Source organism: Pleurodeles waltl, chromosome 8, assembly GCF_031143425.1.
Source record: "Pleurodeles waltl isolate 20211129_DDA chromosome 8, aPleWal1.hap1.20221129, whole genome shotgun sequence".
NCBI classification, from domain to species: domain Eukaryota; kingdom Metazoa; phylum Chordata; class Amphibia; order Caudata; family Salamandridae; genus Pleurodeles; species Pleurodeles waltl.
This window is the reverse complement of record NC_090447.1, coordinates 1,505,739,579-1,505,753,098: the sequence shown is the minus strand read 5'-3', so window position 1 is coordinate 1,505,753,098 and position 13,520 is coordinate 1,505,739,579. Positions and strand designations below refer to the sequence as shown.

At 49.5% G+C, this 13,520-nt stretch overlaps 8 non-coding genes across 8 annotated transcripts; all 8 read right to left on the bottom strand.

Moving 5' to 3' along the window:
* Positions 1-507: 507 nt before the first annotated feature.
* On the bottom strand, positions 508-626 carry LOC138253141 (5S ribosomal RNA). The gene has a single exon (XR_011195840.1). It is a non-coding gene; the product is annotated as a 5S ribosomal RNA (ribosomal RNA).
* A 1,675-nt stretch (positions 627-2,301) lies between these two features.
* LOC138254872 (5S ribosomal RNA) lies at positions 2,302-2,420 on the bottom strand. Its single transcript, XR_011197520.1, has one exon. It is a non-coding gene; the product is annotated as a 5S ribosomal RNA (ribosomal RNA).
* A 1,675-nt stretch (positions 2,421-4,095) lies between these two features.
* Positions 4,096-4,214, bottom strand: LOC138254757 (5S ribosomal RNA). The gene has a single exon (XR_011197409.1). It is a non-coding gene; the product is annotated as a 5S ribosomal RNA (ribosomal RNA).
* Positions 4,215-5,889: 1,675 nt separating this feature from the next.
* On the bottom strand, positions 5,890-6,008 carry LOC138254641 (5S ribosomal RNA). The gene has a single exon (XR_011197298.1). It is a non-coding gene; the product is annotated as a 5S ribosomal RNA (ribosomal RNA).
* A 1,675-nt stretch (positions 6,009-7,683) lies between these two features.
* On the bottom strand, positions 7,684-7,802 carry LOC138253129 (5S ribosomal RNA). The gene has a single exon (XR_011195829.1). It is a non-coding gene; the product is annotated as a 5S ribosomal RNA (ribosomal RNA).
* Positions 7,803-9,477: 1,675 nt separating this feature from the next.
* LOC138254527 (5S ribosomal RNA) lies at positions 9,478-9,596 on the bottom strand. The gene has a single exon (XR_011197187.1). It is a non-coding gene; the product is annotated as a 5S ribosomal RNA (ribosomal RNA).
* A 1,675-nt stretch (positions 9,597-11,271) lies between these two features.
* LOC138254412 (5S ribosomal RNA) lies at positions 11,272-11,390 on the bottom strand. Its single transcript, XR_011197075.1, has one exon. It is a non-coding gene; the product is annotated as a 5S ribosomal RNA (ribosomal RNA).
* Positions 11,391-13,065: 1,675 nt separating this feature from the next.
* Positions 13,066-13,184, bottom strand: LOC138253117 (5S ribosomal RNA). The gene has a single exon (XR_011195818.1). It is a non-coding gene; the product is annotated as a 5S ribosomal RNA (ribosomal RNA).
* Positions 13,185-13,520: the final 336 nt, after the last annotated feature.

The window sequence follows — 13,520 nt, the reverse complement described above, 5'->3', positions numbered from 1 at the left end:
ACTATTTCTTGGGGGCTAAGGATTATTCATGGTACAAGTCTTAAAGAAAATAAGTCGGGGGACTAACCAAGTTAGACACTATGCAAGTGACATCACGGCACATGACATCACGGCACATGACATCAGGCCGTGTGAAATCGCACCTGGAAAAACAGGAAGTGGCATCACAACCCATGACCTGCCAGGAAATGAGATGCCAAGAAGTGAGATCTGATCTGAAGACCTGACACATATGCTTACCGCAAGAAAGCAAAGCCTTAGCTAGGGGAGCCTTTGTCCGTCGTGGAGCAAATGCTGTCTTGACTTTGGGCCGAGTGTAAAGTGCATAATAATTGTAAGTTTTCCTTGGGAAAGTGTGTATTTTCGTGTTAATGCTGTTCTTTTTCCTTTCTTTTTTTAAGAGAGTAAAAAAAGAGTGTAGTAAATAAAAAGTGTAAAATGAAATTAGCGAGGAAGCTGTGTAATGGAGGTTAGACGTGCGCCACCTAGTGTGTGCGAGAGGCAAAATGCCTACAGCACCTGGTATTCCCAGGCGGTCTCCCATCCAAGTACAAACCAGGCCCGACCTTGCTTAGCTTCCGAGATCGGACGAGATCGGGCGCATTCAGGGTGGTATGGCCGTAGGCAGGAAAGGCTGCACTTTCAGCTCTCTTCTGCTCACCCGGCCCACCGGCCTGGAGCCGACTGCTCTTAATTGCAGCGGAACACCCTCCCACTGGGAACTCCCACACTGCCCCAGGCACAATGCCCCAACCCACACGGAACAACATTTTTTACTCCTCCATTTACCATGCTCGGCGCTACTCCCGCTTCTCTCGTCTTCACAGGCTGCAGCAGCCCCCACCAAACCTAGCACGACCAGCAGGCGGCGCCTGTCACACTCTCAAGTGCAATGGACAACCCTCACCTCACACAGCATGTGCTCCGCCTCCTTGGACCCCTCCTTAGGGCATGACACCGAGGAGTCACCAGGGGAGACGCTGCTTCTCAACAGCAGCCTTCATTCCCCCCTCCCAAGGACCAATAGTTGCTGCTATGCAGTTCTCTTTTCCTCATCCCACTGGGTGGCGACACCTCCATTCACTCTGGCCAGGAGAAATAGCTCTTCTACACTACCTTAACAACTCCAGAAAGAAACGGGAAGGCACGCCAATCACTTACCTCTTCTTGCACTTTTTTCACTTACTGGAGAGGCTCTGTCACTCAGACTCTGCCATCTGCAACACATTCGCCATGCCTTGCAGGCAGAGGGTGGCCAGTCTTTCCTTTCCTTTTGGCAAACCAGGGTCCCACTGAAAGTACGTAGGAGTTGTCGGAAAAATCGGATCTGTCATCATGGACTCCTTTCTGAAACAAGATGCAAAATAACGCCCCTTCTCACAACCCCAGTGAAAGTGAAAGGGTCAGAGGTGTGTTGTTTAATGCTTAGGACGCAACAGTGGATCACGTGCTCTCTGCTGGGATGTTTTCCTATGTTGAAGAGGGTTTATTCTGCACAGGCCCTGCTCACCCATTCTTTCTGTGGTCGATAAATGGATCGTTGAGTTAATGACACCTCTTACAGCGCCAGGAAATGCCGGAAAATGCTGCCGAATGCTTTTAAAACAGCTCAAATTGTACGCACCTTTCCTCTTTTTATTCCCTGTTTCTGGAATGCTCTGCTTTTGGACTCTATTACACTTGCGTCTGCAACTCACTTCATTCTTCCACACCGAATAGATCATCGTCCTTTTATCAGATTTCCCACACGCTGTGCTGATTTTTTGCATTTGGTTGCCAATTGTAGGCTCGAGCACTATTTCTTGGGGGCTAAGGATTATTCATGGTACAAGTCTTAAAGAAAATAAGTCGGGGGACTAACCAAGTTAGACACTATGCAAGTGACATCACGGCACATGACATCACGGCACATGACATCAGGCCGTGTGAAATCGCACCTGGAAAAACAGGAAGTGGCATCACAACCCATGACCTGCCAGGAAATGAGATGCCAAGAAGTGAGATCTGATCTGAAGACCTGACACATATGCTTACCGCAAGAAAGCAAAGCCTTAGCTAGGGGAGCCTTTGTCCGTCGTGGAGCAAATGCTGTCTTGACTTTGGGCCGAGTGTAAAGTGCATAATAATTGTAAGTTTTCCTTGGGAAAGTGTGTATTTTCGTGTTAATGCTGTTCTTTTTCCTTTCTTTTTTTAAGAGAGTAAAAAAAGAGTGTAGTAAATAAAAAGTGTCAAATGAAATTAGCGAGGAAGCTGTGTAATGGAGGTTAGACGTGCGCCACCTAGTGTGCGCGAGAGGCAAAATGCCTACAGCACCTGGTATTCCCAGGCGGTCTCCCATCCAAGTACTAACCAGGCCCGACCCTGCTTAGCTTCCGAGATCGGACGAGATCGGGCGCATTCAGGGTGGTATGGCCGTAGGCAGGAAAGGCTGCACTTTCAGCTCTCTTCTGCTCACCCGGCCCACCGGCCTGGAGCCGACTGCTCTTAATTGCAGCGGAACACCCTCCCACTGGGAACTCCCACACTGCCCCAGGCACAATGCCCCAACCCACACGGAACAACATTTTTTACTCCTCCATTTACCATGCTCGGCGCTACTCCCGCTTCTCTCGTCTTCACAGGCTGCAGCAGCCCCCACCAAACCTAGCACGACCAGCAGGCGGCGCCTGTCACACTATCAAGTGCAATGGACAACCCTCACCTCACACAGCATGTGCTGCGCCTCCTTGGACCCCTCCTTAGGGCATGACACCGAGGAGTCACCAGGGGAGACGCTGCTTCTCAACAGCAGCCTTCATTCCCCCCTCCCAAGGACCAATAGTTGCTGCTATGCAGTTCTCTTTTCCTCATCCCACTGGGTGGCGACACCTCCATTCACTCTGGCCAGGAGAAATAGCTCTTCTACACTACCTTAACAACTCCAGAAAGAAACGGGAAGGCACGCCAATCACTTACCTCTTCTTGCACTTTTTTCACTTACTGGAGAGGCTCTGTCACTCAGACTCTGCCATCTGCAACACATTCGCCATGCCTTGCAGGCAGAGGGTGGCCAGTCTTTCCTTTCCTTTTGGCAAACCAGGGTCCCACTGAAAGTACGTAGGAGTTGTCGGAAAAATCGGATCTGTCATCATGGACTCCTTTCTGAAACAAGATGCAAAATAACGCCCCTTCTCACAACCCCAGTGAAAGTGAAAGGGTCAGAGGTGTGTTGTTTAATGCTTAGGACGCAACAGTGGATCACGTGCTCTCTGCTGGGATGTTTTCCTATGTTGAAGAGGGTTTATTCTGCACAGGCCCTGCTCACCCATTCTTTCTGTGGTCGATAAATGGATCGTTGAGTTAATGACACCTCTTACAGCGCCAGGAAATGCCGGAAAATGCTGCCGAATGCTTTTAAAACAGCTCAAATTGTACGCACCTTTCCTCTTTTTATTCCCTGTTTCTGGAATGCTCTGCTTTTGGACTCTATTACACTTGCGTCTGCAACTCACTTCATTCTTCCACACCGAATAGATCATCGTCCTTTTATCAGATTTCCCACACGCTGTGCTGATTTTTTGCATTTGGTTGCCAATTGTAGGCTCGAGCACTATTTCTTGGGGGCTAAGGATTATTCATGGTACAAGTCTTAAAGAAAATAAGTCGGGGGACTAACCAAGTTAGACACTATGCAAGTGACATCACGGCACATGACATCACGGCACATGACATCAGGCCGTGTGAAATCGCACCTGGAAAAACAGGAAGTGGCATCACAACCCATGACCTGCCAGGAAATGAGATGCCAAGAAGTGAGATCTGATCTGAAGACCTGACACATATGCTTACCGCAAGAAAGCAAAGCCTTAGCTAGGGGAGCCTTTGTCCGTCGTGGAGCAAATGCTGTCTTGACTTTGGGCCGAGTGTAAAGTGCATAATAATTGTAAGTTTTCCTTGGGAAAGTGTGTATTTTCGTGTTAATGCTGTTCTTTTTCCTTTCTTTTTTTAAGAGAGTAAAAAAAGAGTGTAGTAAATAAAAAGTGTCAAATGAAATTAGCGAGGAAGCTGTGTAATGGAGGTTAGACGTGCGCCACCTAGTGTGCGCGAGAGGCAAAATGCCTACAGCACCTGGTATTCCCAGGCGGTCTCCCATCCAAGTACTAACCAGGCCCGACCCTGCTTAGCTTCCGAGATCGGACGAGATCGGGCGCATTCAGGGTGGTATGGCCGTAGGCAGGAAAGGCTGCACTTTCAGCTCTCTTCTGCTCACCCGGCCCACCGGCCTGGAGCCGACTGCTCTTAATTGCAGCGGAACACCCTCCCACTGGGAACTCCCACACTGCCCCAGGCACAATGCCCCAACCCACACGGAACAACATTTTTTACTCCTCCATTTACCATGCTCGGCGCTACTCCCGCTTCTCTCGTCTTCACAGGCTGCAGCAGCCCCCACCAAACCTAGCACGACCAGCAGGCGGCGCCTGTCACACTCTCAAGTGCAATGGACAACCCTCACCTCACACAGCATGTGCTGCGCCTCCTTGGACCCCTCCTTAGGGCATGACACCGAGGAGTCACCAGGGGAGACGCTGCTTCTCAACAGCAGCCTTCATTCCCCCCTCCCAAGGACCAATAGTTGCTGCTATGCAGTTCTCTTTTCCTCATCCCACTGGGTGGCGACACCTCCATTCACTCTGGCCAGGAGAAATAGCTCTTCTACACTACCTTAACAACTCCAGAAAGAAACGGGAAGGCACGCCAATCACTTACCTCTTCTTGCACTTTTTTCACTTACTGGAGAGGCTCTGTCACTCAGACTCTGCCATCTGCAACACATTCGCCATGCCTTGCAGGCAGAGGGTGGCCAGTCTTTCCTTTCCTTTTGGCAAACCAGGGTCCCACTGAAAGTACGTAGGAGTTGTCGGAAAAATCGGATCTGTCATCATGGACTCCTTTCTGAAACAAGATGCAAAATAACGCCCCTTCTCACAACCCCAGTGAAAGTGAAAGGGTCAGAGGTGTGTTGTTTAATGCTTAGGACGCAACAGTGGATCACGTGCTCTCTGCTGGGATGTTTTCCTATGTTGAAGAGGGTTTATTCTGCACAGGCCCTGCTCACCCATTCTTTCTGTGGTCGATAAATGGATCGTTGAGTTAATGACACCTCTTACAGCGCCAGGAAATGCCGGAAAATGCTGCCGAATGCTTTTAAAACAGCTCAAATTGTACGCACCTTTCCTCTTTTTATTCCCTGTTTCTGGAATGCTCTGCTTTTGGACTCTATTACACTTGCGTCTGCAACTCACTTCATTCTTCCACACCGAATAGATCATCGTCCTTTTATCAGATTTCCCACACGCTGTGCTGATTTTTTGCATTTGGTTGCCAATTGTAGGCTCGAGCACTATTTCTTGGGGGCTAAGGATTATTCATGGTACAAGTCTTAAAGAAAATAAGTCGGGGGACTAACCAAGTTAGACACTATGCAAGTGACATCACGGCACATGACATCACGGCACATGACATCAGGCCGTGTGAAATCGCACCTGGAAAAACAGGAAGTGGCATCACAACCCATGACCTGCCAGGAAATGAGATGCCAAGAAGTGAGATCTGATCTGAAGACCTGACACATATGCTTACCGCAAGAAAGCAAAGCCTTAGCTAGGGGAGCCTTTGTCCGTCGTGGAGCAAATGCTGTCTTGACTTTGGGCCGAGTGTAAAGTGCATAATAATTGTAAGTTTTCCTTGGGAAAGTGTGTATTTTCGTGTTAATGCTGTTCTTTTTCCTTTCTTTTTTTAAGAGAGTAAAAAAAGAGTGTAGTAAATAAAAAGTGTCAAATGAAATTAGCGAGGAAGCTGTGTAATGGAGGTTAGACGTGCGCCACCTAGTGTGCGCGAGAGGCAAAATGCCTACAGCACCTGGTATTCCCAGGCGGTCTCCCATCCAAGTACTAACCAGGCCCGACCCTGCTTAGCTTCCGAGATCGGACGAGATCGGGCGCATTCAGGGTGGTATGGCCGTAGGCAGGAAAGGCTGCACTTTCAGCTCTCTTCTGCTCACCCGGCCCACCGGCCTGGAGCCGACTGCTCTTAATTGCAGCGGAACACCCTCCCACTGGGAACTCCCACACTGCCCCAGGCACAATGCCCCAACCCACACGGAACAACATTTTTTACTCCTCCATTTACCATGCTCGGCGCTACTCCCGCTTCTCTCGTCTTCACAGGCTGCAGCAGCCCCCACCAAACCTAGCACGACCAGCAGGCGGCGCCTGTCACACTCTCAAGTGCAATGGACAACCCTCACCTCACACAGCATGTGCTGCGCCTCCTTGGACCCCTCCTTAGGGCATGACACCGAGGAGTCACCAGGGGAGACGCTGCTTCTCAACAGCAGCCTTCATTCCCCCCTCCCAAGGACCAATAGTTGCTGCTATGCAGTTCTCTTTTCCTCATCCCACTGGGTGGCGACACCTCCATTCACTCTGGCCAGGAGAAATAGCTCTTCTACACTACCTTAACAACTCCAGAAAGAAACGGGAAGGCACGCCAATCACTTACCTCTTCTTGCACTTTTTTCACTTACTGGAGAGGCTCTGTCACTCAGACTCTGCCATCTGCAACACATTCGCCATGCCTTGCAGGCAGAGGGTGGCCAGTCTTTCCTTTCCTTTTGGCAAACCAGGGTCCCACTGAAAGTACGTAGGAGTTGTCGGAAAAATCGGATCTGTCATCATGGACTCCTTTCTGAAACAAGATGCAAAATAACGCCCCTTCTCACAACCCCAGTGAAAGTGAAAGGGTCAGAGGTGTGTTGTTTAATGCTTAGGACGCAACAGTGGATCACGTGCTCTCTGCTGGGATGTTTTCCTATGTTGAAGAGGGTTTATTCTGCACAGGCCCTGCTCACCCATTCTTTCTGTGGTCGATAAATGGATCGTTGAGTTAATGACACCTCTTACAGCGCCAGGAAATGCCGGAAAATGCTGCCGAATGCTTTTAAAACAGCTCAAATTGTACGCACCTTTCCTCTTTTTATTCCCTGTTTCTGGAATGCTCTGCTTTTGGACTCTATTACACTTGCGTCTGCAACTCACTTCATTCTTCCACACCGAATAGATCATCGTCCTTTTATCAGATTTCCCACACGCTGTGCTGATTTTTTGCATTTGGTTGCCAATTGTAGGCTCGAGCACTATTTCTTGGGGGCTAAGGATTATTCATGGTACAAGTCTTAAAGAAAATAAGTCGGGGGACTAACCAAGTTAGACACTATGCAAGTGACATCACGGCACATGACATCACGGCACATGACATCAGGCCGTGTGAAATCGCACCTGGAAAAACAGGAAGTGGCATCACAACCCATGACCTGCCAGGAAATGAGATGCCAAGAAGTGAGATCTGATCTGAAGACCTGACACATATGCTTACCGCAAGAAAGCAAAGCCTTAGCTAGGGGAGCCTTTGTCCGTCGTGGAGCAAATGCTGTCTTGACTTTGGGCCGAGTGTAAAGTGCATAATAATTGTAAGTTTTCCTTGGGAAAGTGTGTATTTTCGTGTTAATGCTGTTCTTTTTCCTTTCTTTTTTTAAGAGAGTAAAAAAAGAGTGTAGTAAATAAAAAGTGTAAAATGAAATTAGCGAGGAAGCTGTGTAATGGAGGTTAGACGTGCGCCACCTAGTGTGTGCGAGAGGCAAAATGCCTACAGCACCTGGTATTCCCAGGCGGTCTCCCATCCAAGTACAAACCAGGCCCGACCTTGCTTAGCTTCCGAGATCGGACGAGATCGGGCGCATTCAGGGTGGTATGGCCGTAGGCAGGAAAGGCTGCACTTTCAGCTCTCTTCTGCTCACCCGGCCCACCGGCCTGGAGCCGACTGCTCTTAATTGCAGCGGAACACCCTCCCACTGGGAACTCCCACACTGCCCCAGGCACAATGCCCCAACCCACACGGAACAACATTTTTTACTCCTCCATTTACCATGCTCGGCGCTACTCCCGCTTCTCTCGTCTTCACAGGCTGCAGCAGCCCCCACCAAACCTAGCACGACCAGCAGGCGGCGCCTGTCACACTCTCAAGTGCAATGGACAACCCTCACCTCACACAGCATGTGCTCCGCCTCCTTGGACCCCTCCTTAGGGCATGACACCGAGGAGTCACCAGGGGAGACGCTGCTTCTCAACAGCAGCCTTCATTCCCCCCTCCCAAGGACCAATAGTTGCTGCTATGCAGTTCTCTTTTCCTCATCCCACTGGGTGGCGACACCTCCATTCACTCTGGCCAGGAGAAATAGCTCTTCTACACTACCTTAACAACTCCAGAAAGAAACGGGAAGGCACGCCAATCACTTACCTCTTCTTGCACTTTTTTCACTTACTGGAGAGGCTCTGTCACTCAGACTCTGCCATCTGCAACACATTCGCCATGCCTTGCAGGCAGAGGGTGGCCAGTCTTTCCTTTCCTTTTGGCAAACCAGGGTCCCACTGAAAGTACGTAGGAGTTGTCGGAAAAATCGGATCTGTCATCATGGACTCCTTTCTGAAACAAGATGCAAAATAACGCCCCTTCTCACAACCCCAGTGAAAGTGAAAGGGTCAGAGGTGTGTTGTTTAATGCTTAGGACGCAACAGTGGATCACGTGCTCTCTGCTGGGATGTTTTCCTATGTTGAAGAGGGTTTATTCTGCACAGGCCCTGCTCACCCATTCTTTCTGTGGTCGATAAATGGATCGTTGAGTTAATGACACCTCTTACAGCGCCAGGAAATGCCGGAAAATGCTGCCGAATGCTTTTAAAACAGCTCAAATTGTACGCACCTTTCCTCTTTTTATTCCCTGTTTCTGGAATGCTCTGCTTTTGGACTCTATTACACTTGCGTCTGCAACTCACTTCATTCTTCCACACCGAATAGATCATCGTCCTTTTATCAGATTTCCCACACGCTGTGCTGATTTTTTGCATTTGGTTGCCAATTGTAGGCTCGAGCACTATTTCTTGGGGGCTAAGGATTATTCATGGTACAAGTCTTAAAGAAAATAAGTCGGGGGACTAACCAAGTTAGACACTATGCAAGTGACATCACGGCACATGACATCACGGCACATGACATCAGGCCGTGTGAAATCGCACCTGGAAAAACAGGAAGTGGCATCACAACCCATGACCTGCCAGGAAATGAGATGCCAAGAAGTGAGATCTGATCTGAAGACCTGACACATATGCTTACCGCAAGAAAGCAAAGCCTTAGCTAGGGGAGCCTTTGTCCGTCGTGGAGCAAATGCTGTCTTGACTTTGGGCCGAGTGTAAAGTGCATAATAATTGTAAGTTTTCCTTGGGAAAGTGTGTATTTTCGTGTTAATGCTGTTCTTTTTCCTTTCTTTTTTTAAGAGAGTAAAAAAAGAGTGTAGTAAATAAAAAGTGTCAAATGAAATTAGCGAGGAAGCTGTGTAATGGAGGTTAGACGTGCGCCACCTAGTGTGCGCGAGAGGCAAAATGCCTACAGCACCTGGTATTCCCAGGCGGTCTCCCATCCAAGTACTAACCAGGCCCGACCCTGCTTAGCTTCCGAGATCGGACGAGATCGGGCGCATTCAGGGTGGTATGGCCGTAGGCAGGAAAGGCTGCACTTTCAGCTCTCTTCTGCTCACCCGGCCCACCGGCCTGGAGCCGACTGCTCTTAATTGCAGCGGAACACCCTCCCACTGGGAACTCCCACACTGCCCCAGGCACAATGCCCCAACCCACACGGAACAACATTTTTTACTCCTCCATTTACCATGCTCGGCGCTACTCCCGCTTCTCTCGTCTTCACAGGCTGCAGCAGCCCCCACCAAACCTAGCACGACCAGCAGGCGGCGCCTGTCACACTATCAAGTGCAATGGACAACCCTCACCTCACACAGCATGTGCTGCGCCTCCTTGGACCCCTCCTTAGGGCATGACACCGAGGAGTCACCAGGGGAGACGCTGCTTCTCAACAGCAGCCTTCATTCCCCCCTCCCAAGGACCAATAGTTGCTGCTATGCAGTTCTCTTTTCCTCATCCCACTGGGTGGCGACACCTCCATTCACTCTGGCCAGGAGAAATAGCTCTTCTACACTACCTTAACAACTCCAGAAAGAAACGGGAAGGCACGCCAATCACTTACCTCTTCTTGCACTTTTTTCACTTACTGGAGAGGCTCTGTCACTCAGACTCTGCCATCTGCAACACATTCGCCATGCCTTGCAGGCAGAGGGTGGCCAGTCTTTCCTTTCCTTTTGGCAAACCAGGGTCCCACTGAAAGTACGTAGGAGTTGTCGGAAAAATCGGATCTGTCATCATGGACTCCTTTCTGAAACAAGATGCAAAATAACGCCCCTTCTCACAACCCCAGTGAAAGTGAAAGGGTCAGAGGTGTGTTGTTTAATGCTTAGGACGCAACAGTGGATCACGTGCTCTCTGCTGGGATGTTTTCCTATGTTGAAGAGGGTTTATTCTGCACAGGCCCTGCTCACCCATTCTTTCTGTGGTCGATAAATGGATCGTTGAGTTAATGACACCTCTTACAGCGCCAGGAAATGCCGGAAAATGCTGCCGAATGCTTTTAAAACAGCTCAAATTGTACGCACCTTTCCTCTTTTTATTCCCTGTTTCTGGAATGCTCTGCTTTTGGACTCTATTACACTTGCGTCTGCAACTCACTTCATTCTTCCACACCGAATAGATCATCGTCCTTTTATCAGATTTCCCACACGCTGTGCTGATTTTTTGCATTTGGTTGCCAATTGTAGGCTCGAGCACTATTTCTTGGGGGCTAAGGATTATTCATGGTACAAGTCTTAAAGAAAATAAGTCGGGGGACTAACCAAGTTAGACACTATGCAAGTGACATCACGGCACATGACATCACGGCACATGACATCAGGCCGTGTGAAATCGCACCTGGAAAAACAGGAAGTGGCATCACAACCCATGACCTGCCAGGAAATGAGATGCCAAGAAGTGAGATCTGATCTGAAGACCTGACACATATGCTTACCGCAAGAAAGCAAAGCCTTAGCTAGGGGAGCCTTTGTCCGTCGTGGAGCAAATGCTGTCTTGACTTTGGGCCGAGTGTAAAGTGCATAATAATTGTAAGTTTTCCTTGGGAAAGTGTGTATTTTCGTGTTAATGCTGTTCTTTTTCCTTTCTTTTTTTAAGAGAGTAAAAAAAGAGTGTAGTAAATAAAAAGTGTCAAATGAAATTAGCGAGGAAGCTGTGTAATGGAGGTTAGACGTGCGCCACCTAGTGTGCGCGAGAGGCAAAATGCCTACAGCACCTGGTATTCCCAGGCGGTCTCCCATCCAAGTACTAACCAGGCCCGACCCTGCTTAGCTTCCGAGATCGGACGAGATCGGGCGCATTCAGGGTGGTATGGCCGTAGGCAGGAAAGGCTGCACTTTCAGCTCTCTTCTGCTCACCCGGCCCACCGGCCTGGAGCCGACTGCTCTTAATTGCAGCGGAACACCCTCCCACTGGGAACTCCCACACTGCCCCAGGCACAATGCCCCAACCCACACGGAACAACATTTTTTACTCCTCCATTTACCATGCTCGGCGCTACTCCCGCTTCTCTCGTCTTCACAGGCTGCAGCAGCCCCCACCAAACCTAGCACGACCAGCAGGCGGCGCCTGTCACACTCTCAAGTGCAATGGACAACCCTCACCTCACACAGCATGTGCTGCGCCTCCTTGGACCCCTCCTTAGGGCATGACACCGAGGAGTCACCAGGGGAGACGCTGCTTCTCAACAGCAGCCTTCATTCCCCCCTCCCAAGGACCAATAGTTGCTGCTATGCAGTTCTCTTTTCCTCATCCCACTGGGTGGCGACACCTCCATTCACTCTGGCCAGGAGAAATAGCTCTTCTACACTACCTTAACAACTCCAGAAAGAAACGGGAAGGCACGCCAATCACTTACCTCTTCTTGCACTTTTTTCACTTACTGGAGAGGCTCTGTCACTCAGACTCTGCCATCTGCAACACATTCGCCATGCCTTGCAGGCAGAGGGTGGCCAGTCTTTCCTTTCCTTTTGGCAAACCAGGGTCCCACTGAAAGTACGTAGGAGTTGTCGGAAAAATCGGATCTGTCATCATGGACTCCTTTCTGAAACAAGATGCAAAATAACGCCCCTTCTCACAACCCCAGTGAAAGTGAAAGGGTCAGAGGTGTGTTGTTTAATGCTTAGGACGCAACAGTGGATCACGTGCTCTCTGCTGGGATGTTTTCCTATGTTGAAGAGGGTTTATTCTGCACAGGCCCTGCTCACCCATTCTTTCTGTGGTCGATAAATGGATCGTTGAGTTAATGACACCTCTTACAGCGCCAGGAAATGCCGGAAAATGCTGCCGAATGCTTTTAAAACAGCTCAAATTGTACGCACCTTTCCTCTTTTTATTCCCTGTTTCTGGAATGCTCTGCTTTTGGACTCTATTACACTTGCGTCTGCAACTCACTTCATTCTTCCACACCGAATAGATCATCGTCCTTTTATCAGATTTCCCACACGCTGTGCTGATTTTTTGCATTTGGTTGCCAATTGTAGGCTCGAGCACTATTTCTTGGGGGCTAAGGATTATTCATGGTACAAGTCTTAAAGAAAATAAGTCGGGGGACTAACCAAGTTAGACACTATGCAAGTGACATCACGGCACATGACATCACGGCACATGACATCAGGCCGTGTGAAATCGCACCTGGAAAAACAGGAAGTGGCATCACAACCCATGACCTGCCAGGAAATGAGATGCCAAGAAGTGAGATCTGATCTGAAGACCTGACACATATGCTTACCGCAAGAAAGCAAAGCCTTAGCTAGGGGAGCCTTTGTCCGTCGTGGAGCAAATGCTGTCTTGACTTTGGGCCGAGTGTAAAGTGCATAATAATTGTAAGTTTTCCTTGGGAAAGTGTGTATTTTCGTGTTAATGCTGTTCTTTTTCCTTTCTTTTTTTAAGAGAGTAAAAAAAGAGTGTAGTAAATAAAAAGTGTAAAATGAAATTAGCGAGGAAGCTGTGTAATGGAGGTTAGACGTGCGCCACCTAGTGTGTGCGAGAGGCAAAATGCCTACAGCACCTGGTATTCCCAGGCGGTCTCCCATCCAAGTACAAACCAGGCCCGACCTTGCTTAGCTTCCGAGATCGGACGAGATCGGGCGCATTCAGGGTGGTATGGCCGTAGGCAGGAAAGGCTGCACTTTCAGCTCTCTTCTGCTCACCCGGCCCACCGGCCTGGAGCCGACTGCTCTTAATTGCAGCGGAACACCCTCCCACTGGGAACTCCCACACTGCCCCAGGCACAATGCCCCAACCCACACGGAACAACATTTTTTACTCCTCCATTTACCATGCTCGGCGCTACTCCCGCTTCTCTCGTCTTCACAGGCTGCAGCAGCCCCCACCAAACCTAGCACGACCAGCAGGCGGCGCCTGTCACACTCTCAAGTGCAATGGACAACCCTCACCTCACACAGCATGTGCTCCGCCTCCTTGGACCCCTCCTTAGGGCATGACACCGAG